Genomic DNA, 11376 nt, shown 5'->3' on the forward strand with positions numbered 1-11376 from the left:
TATACTATGACGTCCGCGGGAAATATCCAAGATGCACATAAGCGAAACCCCATAAATCTCTGATTATAGTTACCTAGTCGGACCTATCCTATTACGAGATGTATGTAACCCGCGTCACAGTGACGCCGTTCCGGTTACGATGTCAAATCTAATTAGCGGGGGTATTGTTTACACCTGTACTATGTTACGTATGATTCATTCATCACAATCCATAGTAAATCGCATCGAACATCTGTTTATGTGTTACGGACTTGATGATGTCATTTTATTTCACGTTACCATTGATGTAGAATAATCTAGATTTACATTCTGTCAGTAAACGTGCATAAATGACATGGATAAAAATGGAATGAACCTCCGAGCATTATTAGATAACGCTGGTGGTGCCAACGAGGGATGATAGGTCAGGATGAAGTCAGGTCAGTAGGCTCATAGTGACGAATTCACCAGAAATTAACCAATGAATGGTTTCCAAAGATGACAGAGTATATTGCTAGAATTGGAGTCGCTCGTCCTCATTCGTTCCTACGTAAAACGTCAAAATATTGAACTTGTGGAATGGCTATAAAAAATAGGGCTTTTAAAATCTTTTAAAACACAGGGTCCTTTGTTGACCGGACCGGAATGAATAAATAATTCACAATACCAAATTGTGTGAAAAATCTAACATTAATAAAGTTCTGTTTTGAAAATTTTTTAACGTATCTAGTAGTCTAGATATAGTTGTTTATCACACATCAATGTCCGACATCACGGTAAATTCATTAATGGAAATCCCACATTTTATCAACGTCCAACAACGTAGAAGCGATAAAACGACGCGACGTATTCTCCTTATGTACTTGAAACGTCATGCCACGAATAATTGTTTATTTGATTACAAATATTTAACAGTAAAAAAAAAAAAACTGTCGGTGATTCTGCGAACGACCGCAATCAAAACAAATTATGAAACAACTTGATTTCAAAACTTTATTTTGTTTTAAGTTAGTAAAAAACCTAAACTTATTTTAATATTTAACTAGCTTTAACCCGCGACTTCATTCGCCTGACCGGGATATATTTACCGTTCAGAATCGGGATAAAAAAGTAGCCTATATACTTCTTCATACGTACGTACGTACTCCATAGTAGATACGTGTATACTAAATTTAACGTCACTGATTAAGCTGTTAAGACGCTATAAGGTAACACACATATTCACTTTCACATTCATAATATTAAGTAAGGGTCGTTATCATCATCATCATTTCAATGTGTTCATCATCCACCGCTGAACATAAAAAACGTGCAGAAAATTCGAAATAATTATGTCATATTTTTTTAAATTTTAACATTCTAAATAATCATATCATATATTTTTTTTAATTAGAAATGAATGCAACATTTTTCATATCTGCCAGATTCGAAGTTACCTGAAACCACTAAACCATCGTGGTGTAAAATAACCTTTGTTACTTGAGATAACCGAAATTGAGTCACTCATAGTTTTCCACTTATGAAAACAAAGCAGTGACGAACAAGGTTAATTAGTAATATCTAATAAAACGCATATTATGTGTTTTATTAGAACATGTATTATGTTGCAATATATTGCATTGTAAGGTATTTTTATTTTTCTTTTTATACTACGTACAAGGCTTAAGCGGATTTTACTGAAGAATTAAAAACAGTCTAAAAAAAATAAACGTCAATCCTACTTAAAATGTGAAATTCTGTTTTGATTCAAATAAAATTTGATATTTTTTTTTTATACCATTGGGGAGGCATACAAGCATACGACCCATCTAATGGTAAGCGGTTACCGTAGCCTATGAACGCCTGTAATAAGAAAGATAAATATATAATAATAAAGATAAACTAAAGTTTCATCCCAATCATCTGGACGAGTGGCGGTCTTCCACCGTGCGTTTTTCAAGGCACTTTCTTAGCACAATCATTCTTTGGAATATGAACGCCTGTAATAAGAGAGATATTACGCGTGCTGTAGTCTCTTGGGGAAACCTCGGCAGGAAGCTCATTCCATAACCTGAGTGTTCGTGGGAGAAAACGTCTATGAAACCGCGTTGTACGCAACGATTATCCAACATCCTACACCATACCAGTATCATACATTTCATAATTATTATGGTAATTCAGAAAGGAAGATCACTTTTGAGTTAAGGTCGAATGCAAATTTATTTCTGTAGCGTACTCCTGGGTCATAATTGTTGATCAAATATGCTATTAAATAAAAAAAATACTGCAGTAAAAAAATAAAATTTTTAACTTTGTTTAAATTTACAGAATAACTATTTATTTTAATTATTCTTATCCATAATAAATATAGTCAGCATTATTTTAACTTACATCTATCCACTTCTGGACAAAGACCATCCACCATGTGCGATTCTCCGTTTTTTGCATCCGTTTATTTCTTGACAATTATCTTAATGTTATTGCGCCATCTAGAGGGTACTCCACACACGAACAAGTATATTAGCATCGCTTTAACAAACTTAATCACAGCATCCCTCTTAAAACATCACCAAAGTCCAACTGCAGTTGCCAATCCGCCTGCCAAGTGTGACAACTACTGGCAAAACCCTCCAAGAGGAAGACCTATGTTCAGCAGTGGACAATTAACTGCTGATATGGTAATGGATTCGTTATATAATATTTCACTTGACTGTACACAATAGAATAGGTAATTTATTGGCACCGCTATTAGATTACGGGATGACGCGCTTCTAGAACTACGAAGAATATCGTATTACAGTCGACGTGTAAAAAATGAAGTAATTACACACTGACATTGGCGATTTGAAACGGAACAAAACCTTGGTATTCTATCGACGAATTGTTTTGAATTCGCACCGAGAAGGTTACTCGGCCATTATCACTGCCAGCATCTCTTCTAAAGATAGTGCCTAATTTTTTAAATGCTTTTTTATCATAATCCGTTCAATACTTTAGCTTTTAAATCAAAACAACTAGTTTTTACACGATTGAAGATTTTTATGTAGAGCAGAATCCACTTATACTGTGATTATTTGTTTGGTGAAATTTGTAAAAATCGAGTAATTTTTCTGTGATATTGAAAAAAATTAACGTTTTCATATGAATTTTAATAAATCTATTTGGGAGCCGTTGAATTTAATCGTCAAACTATCAAAAAAACCAGAGGGAGACTTTGTATAAAATTCGTGTGCTTGGACACCTCTGTCCCATTCGTGTATCTACAGTGGAGCAGTTGTTTGCATGGCTATATTTCGGTTTGGAGGGTAGAATATGACAATTAAATTATAGGGTACAAAGGCATAATACCTTAGTCCTCAGGAATGGCAACGCATGATGGGTGATGGATGGTGAAGGATGATCATAGACGACAGAATATACTCTGTTTTCTCTTAAAACAACACCATAGGTTGCCAAATGCCAAGGGTGGTAACAAATGGCAAAACCCTCCTTATGGGATAGGCCTATGTTCAGCAGTAAAAAGTTAACGGCTGATATGATGATGATGATGAGGAAAGAGGAAATTACAAGTACTCTGGTTTTTACTTATTAACTACGAAACCGACAGCAGGAAGCTCATATATTGTATACCTACCGTTTGTCGTTTACGCCGTTTGTGGTTTCATTTGTAACACTATCCCGGCGCCAATTGATCACATTACTAGACATGGGACAAAGGTCGTTTTACACCTATAGCAGCACTTATAGCAAATAGACACAGACAGGATGATGTTCACATGGTCTTGTATTGTAAAATAATCCGTGGGAATTATATCATAAAATATAAGTAATTTATTAATAAAACGAAAAACTCACTTTCATATAATAAACGTTTTGTTTTCTATTTTGCGGAAAAAGGGCTTTTTTTTGTACAACTTAGAATGGCAAACAAGCTGACGGTCCACCTGATGGAAAGTGGTAACCATCGCATATAGATATGAGCAGTACCATGGACATAACAGAGTATACTGTTTCGCCCATTATACTCCTCAAAACTGAACTGTACAAAGTCTCCCTCTGGTATTTTTTATTTACTTTAAGAACAAAACTAAAGTGATGAGCTCAAATGCATTATAAAGAGTCAGTATATGCATGGTGTGCAGGGCGAGCCCCCCCCCCCCCCCCCACTCGATAGAGTGATGACCTCAAATGCATTGTATAGACCGAGAGATGGTTCGGGACCGTTCCTTATGGCAATCTATAGGGCAGGCCTATGTTCAGCAATGAACAGATAACGGTTTTTTTTTTGATGGGTGAAAATGGAATGGTAACTCCGCCTGCGCTAACGGGTTACGCTGGCGGAGCACCAGTGAAGGGTGATCGATGAGAATGAAAACAAGCCAGTTAGCCCATCCTGACGAATTCAATTAGAATTAGCCACGATGGTTTCCAGGGGGAACTGCGTGGAGGTCGACCTGACAGGGTATATTGCTAGCAATGAAACTGATAGCTCGCATTACTAACAATCCCTTCCCCCCACAGATAACGGTTGACATGATAATGACTATTCTTTAAAATTGATGTCTTATCTTTTAACTAATTATTATGTAATGTAATTAGATATCCTTATAGAATTTAGGATGGAAAAGAAAGTAGGTTACTTTTTATCCTGTTTAATCAATATATCCTGGCACTCATTGGTATAGGAAATAGACAAATATTTTTATTATACATGATTTGTGAAAAACTTTATAATTCTTACTAATAATATAAATGTAAATGTTTGTTCATTTAACTTTATAGCACCTTAAGGGATTAACCAATCACTGTCAAATCCTATCCTATTCTATTCCATTTTATTTTATTAAATAGTTAATATTAACAAAATGAAAAACATTATAAAAACTTTAACTTGAATTGAGATTAATTATTTTAACTAATTAATCACAAATCACGGATGATGTAAACCACTTTTCTAATTGCATATGAAAATCTTCCGACTAGATAAAAGAACTGTGATCTTATGTAGTATTCCATTCCAATATTAGAGATAAGACTTATACCAAGTCAAAGGTTAAACAGGTTGTAAATAAGTTGTTATATTTAAGCGTTATCTAAACCCAAGGGGGTAATGTTATCTCAGTCAAGTGCGTAAAAATATATTATTATTTATAGAAACATTGTTTTAAGTAATATACTGTTACTATTGAGTCATCATATACACATATTTTTATCGAATGGATATAATTTTATACAAATAGTCGAAATATTAAAATAAGAGACATACTTATAATTCATTATGTCCTGACCTTTTTTTTTTTATTTTAAAAGTAAATTTTCCAAACAAGTACATAAAAACCATAAAAGATGTCGATTCTGTAGCATGTCTCATGAACATTATTGTATATTATTCTATAAAATTTCATGAAAACTGTAGGCGTTCATAAGCTATGTAGCTAGGTGACCTCTTACCATCATGTAGGTCATATGCTTGTTTGTTACTTCAGGGATGTAATAAAAGAAAACCTATGTTGCAAATGATATTTTCGTTACAGACGACAAATAGTCAGCCAGATAGACAACGGGATATACAGACAGATAGACACGGCTTCGGACAGCTATGGATTCTAAATTGACACTTTAAAAAAAACCTTTTAAGTATGGAAAAATACTTGTAATTTCCGTAAAGGATTGCTTCATTCATTACAGTATTATTTATATTAAGAACAGAAAAAAAATAGAATGATGCGTATCCAATTAGACATTACGTAGTTGTATTGTCTGACCTTTTCATGCACGTTATCATAATGTTTTTGTTTCTCTGTTCTGTTTACATGTCACTGTTTTCTTCGATCTGTAAATGATGTGATACGAATTGTTTTCATCTTATATGTATTTCTATTTTCATGTCAACCACCATCGACGTCAGTGGCATCCTTCTTTGCACAAATATTATTGACAAAATGTCTGCTAATTTTGGATGTACGTCACTGCCATCATCTGGGTGTTAGTGATGATAATAAAACACAATTATCCACTTATTTCTCCGATCAACAATACCAATTAGATAAGGTCTTTGAGATAATTTCCATTAAAACAAAACAGTGACGGTTACGTATTAGATGTATTATGTACCTATGTACTATCTAGGCATAGGTAACATCTGTTCCACTTCGATATCTATATCAATATATAGATATCGAAGTGGAACAGATGTTCCAGAGAATCCAGAGAAACTCAATAGTTTCTCTGGATATTTGTAGAGGAAAAATTGTTTATATTTATTTCGATATCACCCATACCGGTCGAATACCTATATTCATTTCGATCAAGTTCTTTATTTCAATGTAGTATATTAGATAATTTAACATATTCATTATTAGTTAAATATATGGATATTGTAATCAAAATATATAGATATTTTTATATATGTCGGTGCAATTATATTCATGCATCTTCCTCCAATATTAATTATCTGAGGCCATATCCTTTATCTCCCTATACGACATGACGTCTAGTGTTTCCTTTATCTGTCCCATGTAGTTATATAAATATAATATATAGATATTGTAATCAAAATATATAGATATTTTTATAAATTGCCCAACCCTAATACTATCATAGAATTTTGTGGAACACAATATTAATTGTCTGAAGAAAAGTCAAAAAGTGACAAAAAATTTGAGGTCTTTCCATATGAGTTTCGGAATTGAACTCGGCGTGTTATTGTGGGTCACTCGTGGTCATGGTAGTGTAATAGATTCTACAATTAATGATAATAATCTCTCAATTTGACCTTTATATTATATAAAAGTGCCTTGTAGCCCCGGCATAGAACAGGCCACCCTTTCCTTTACCGTGGTTGTCGTAATAAGCAACTAAGAGAACATTATAGTTGAGAGATAGGCAGCAGTGACCCTCTTAAAACATCTTCAAGGCCGGTTGCCAACCCACTTGCCAAGCATGACAACTACTGGCAAAACCCACCAATAGAGGGTGGCCTATGTTTAACAGTGGACAATTACCAGCTGATATCGTACGGTATTACATAGAAGAATTTTGTCTATTGTTGCATTATAAACAACATAAGATCCGTCTCTAGTGCCGAAAATGGAATCACCTGTAGGTTCTTCAATTTAAATTATCTTTATTTAAATAGACTTGTTTTATACATTGTTCTTTGCAATAAAATACTCTTTTTGTGTTGGAGATGGAATTACATAGTACCACAATAACATTTGCATATACATTTGTACATCACAAATGACAAAATCTAGCCATCTTTTTTATTTCTATTGTTTTAATCACTCCATCTCTTTTCAATAATTTAATAATAGTATCACCATACGAGTATAAAGAAATTACTCTTACACTGTGGTAATATGGTGAAGTGTCTATGTGTGCAATCTGGGACATTCTTATTTATTTTCTAAGTGTATTACGTATCTTCTTAAAAAAATCAATGGGTGTGGTATTGTGCGTGATTCATGCCACGTGTGGCCTATAATAGTTGCCTATAAAATTAGAAATAAACCCAACCCAATAATTAGAAAGGAAATTCAACATACACTCCACTTGTGTCTATTGAAATGCGCCCAAAAATCACAATAATTTATATCATCGAATATAATAAATTGATAGAATCTGTCACTGGTGTATTCTTAATTACTTTGATCTATATTTAAGGAAATATAATCATTAACGTATACCTACCTTCATCTTTTATCATAAAAGCGAAAAATTATTTATATAACCTTTGTAAGGTTACTGGCCTTTAGTTTTTTTTTTTTACAAATATTTCGTCCTTTATTCAATAAGTTCGTGTACAATAAATATGTTAATATGGAATTTGGATTCAGAGCGTTTACTTTGAAGCATCGTGGTTGTGCCAAATACCTGTATCAAATTTGGACTTTAGTAGATAACACTATGCATACAAATATTGATACTGTCAATGGATTTCAAACACGGAAGGCTCATTTGTTACAACGCTGTCTATATAAAATAAAATTACCTAACATGAAAAGATACCGCGACCGTCAGAATTGTGACCAAGATTGATATTAACTCGGTATATATGTATACGTAAAAAATACTATATACTACCTTTTACTCGCGACTTCGTCCGCATGATCGGGATACGTTTACTGACCGAGACAAAAAGTAGCTTATATCCTTCTCTATCCCATATAGTACGTGTATACCAAATTTAATAGTGATAGGTTAAGCCATTATTATCGTATGCTCCCGGCATAGAATAGGCCACCCCTTCCTTTTCCGTGAGTGTCGTAAGAGGCGACTAAGGGAAGGCGAGGGATCGGCAGTCGTATCCCTCTTAAAACATCTCGAAAGCCAAATTGTGGTTGCCAATCTGTCTGCCAAGCGTGGCAACTATTGGCACGACCCTCCCCAAGAGGGTGAGGCTAATGTTCAGCAATAAATATAAATAAATAAATACAATACTAATATGTTGATGATGATGCAGATGAAGCCATTATGACGCAATAAGGTGACAAATAAACAAACTCACTTTCACATTTATTATATTAGTATGTACTATAAACCGCAAGTGCTTGGGAATCCAAATCCAGTACATAAAACAAAAAAAAAGTATATATGTATTATAAACAAGAAAGTTTTGGTGTTTTGTTTCTAATGGATAAATTCGAAAAATATTTAACCGGTTATAAAAATTCCTTCACCTATAGAAAGTAATATTATCAGTGAGTGATATAGGCTATATTTTATTAAAAAAAAAACTGTATGAAGTCCGGTGATGTCTAATAAATAGATTATAGTTATTGGAGTATATTTTTTTTTTCTTTATTTTGAACAAAATTTTTAATTTAAAAGAAAATTACAAAATACACTTACACAATTCAAGAGGGTTTGTAAGAGACTATTTATGAAGAGGCTAAATTTGTTTATTACTCATAAAATTAATAGCTCGTGCATTTACTATGTATGTAGTACAGTTTTATATGAACGGGTTTTTAGGTCTGGTTGCTAAAGTGCAATTTATAGCACATAATCGTCTACGTAACTATTTTACCAAACATAAAGAATAAAATTGGCTGTGTGGTTCCGGCATAGAATAGGTCACTCGTTCCTTTCCTGTGGGTGTCTTTTTTTTATGATTTGCGGTACAGTATTTAAGGCATCCCGTCCTCGCTATTGGATACGGGTGACGGAATGCCTATACAAGAGGGTACATGGTGGACGCAGTTTAGATGCAATATTTGAGGAGCATTAGGAAGGTACTACGGCCGGATACTGCAACAAAAAAAGAGTATGTGGTCGGCCCCCGAACTGGCGACCTTTGCTGTCTACCGGTCTCCAGTTCCTGTGGGTGTCGTAAGAGGCGACTAAGGGAACTTATTTTTTAATGGGTGACAATGGAATGATAATCCTGCCTGCGCTATCGGTATACACTGGCGGGGCACCAGTGAGTGATGATAGGTGAGAATGAAGCAGGTTAGTTAGCCCATCATGACGAATTTAACAAGAATTTGCCACTATGGTTTCCAGGGGAAACCATGTGGAGGTCGACCTGATAGAATATATTATATAGCCAACAATGAGATTTTACAGTCTTTACTAACAATTCCTTTTCCTCTACTAAGGGAACTTACCCGCCTACCGAGCGTAGCAACTACCTGCAAAACTCTTATAGGGAAGGCTTATCTTTAGCACTGGATAATTAATGGCTGAAGTGATGAAAAAGTAAAATATTATTGTTTTTTTTTTTTTTATACAACTTAGAATGGCAAACAAGCTGACGGTCCACCTGATGGAAAGTGGTAACCGTCGCCTATAGACATGAGCAGTACCATGGACATAACAGAGTATACTGTTACGCTCATGATACCCCCCATGCGTTGCCATTACTGAGGACTTAGGTGTTATTCCTCTGTACCCAGTAAATTCACGCCATATCCCACCCTTCAAACCGAAACACATATTGTTCTATATATCTTTTGTTATTACATTTTAAGTTTATGAAAAATAGACTACGAGTTTAGTTATTAAAAAAAAAAAACTAACAAGGTGAGTTTTCAAAATGTTTTAATTAATTCAAGCTGCATTGATAAATTAATAATGTGCTCCACATAAACAGTGATTTCGATTGCGACGAAATTAATGTTGGTTAAACACGATCGATTTAAAAAAGAATTATTATAATCGGTCCAGAATTGGCGACAGTATCGCGTAACATACTTGCATGAAAATAAACGCGAAATGAAAATATCTTTCTCAAAAGAAAGACTTTTATTATATTATAGACTATTTTTTGAGCGACATTAAAAAGTCGCTCAAAAAATTTGATGGATATAGTTTAAACGTCAAGAATGAATATAACCTGTGACGTTACAATAAATTCAATATGGCGGACAGACATGACAATTAATCTTGCAGCAATCAATTGCACGTTTAATTTACGACACGAGCAATTCTTTTGTAGTTTTTATTTATATTGTGATCGGAATATCAACATCTACGGAAATAACAAAACAATGTTACGAGGAAATAGTTCAAGACTTGTTAAGAACCTTCGTAGATACCTATAATATAGATAGTAGATATAATTATCCGCTTACAAAATGTCCATCATATGCGCAGGCCTTAATTCTTTATGGTCTGCGTACATGATGGACATTGCATGGAGCTATATGATTATTTATAATACTATATTAATAATAATACGATATTTTGATTTTAATGAGGTAAAATAATAGGAGGACAATAAAGAAGATTGAGAAAATATGCTATGGGAATCGATAAAAGAACAAACCGTGCTGACCGCAAATATGTAAACGACAAAACAATAATAAAGTAAAAAAAAGAAATCAACTTATTATTTTTAATCACGCAATAATACTGATGCAATCGTTATGAAGCTTGAGTGAATATAACTGATGATATCGAAATCATTTCGGCATATTTATACAGCACGACGTTATCAGATTTGGAACTTTTTTTCGCAATTTTAGATAAAAAATTCTGTTTGCAAAATTTTAGAGAAATGAAAATTCTTGAACAAAATTTGGCACATGGCAAAACGTAGAGGAAAAACGATACAACTTTGTAATTGAGTTAAAGTCCAGAAAACGCTCGTACAATATTAGAATAGCTAATCGGGTAATTATAATAACATGGCTCTAGCTTATTAAACTGGGAATAACCGTTATCGAAACTAGATTACATTGATACATATGTTTTATCATACCAGCTTTAAACCGCAATTTATCAGTATTTTGCGATACTATATTTTATAAATACATACACAATATATTATGTTACAATATACAGATAACCTGAATTTTGACGTCTGATTAAAGTAATATATTTTTTTAGACATTTAAATAATATTGTCTTATGATTTTTTTTTATATCACTTAGAATGGCAAGCAAGCTGACGGCCCACCTGATAGAAAATGG

The 11376-nt window shown here is 33.6% G+C and overlaps 1 long non-coding RNA gene across 1 annotated transcript in view; it reads right to left on the reverse strand.

Annotated features, from left to right (window-relative positions):
* The window catches only part of LOC128200331 (uncharacterized), a 54847-nt gene extending 44007 nt beyond the window's left edge, over positions 1–10840 (reverse strand). The window contains exon 1 of the long non-coding RNA XR_008252686.1: positions 10730–10840. This is a non-coding gene — a long non-coding RNA (uncharacterized LOC128200331). The remainder of the gene's footprint in view (positions 1–10729) is intronic.
* Positions 10841–11376: the final 536 nt, after the last annotated feature.

Source organism: Galleria mellonella, unplaced genomic scaffold (assembly GCF_026898425.1).
Source record: "Galleria mellonella isolate WM207_F2 unplaced genomic scaffold, CSIRO_AGI_GalMel_v1 utg173, whole genome shotgun sequence".
NCBI lineage: Eukaryota > Metazoa > Arthropoda > Insecta > Lepidoptera > Pyralidae > Galleria > Galleria mellonella.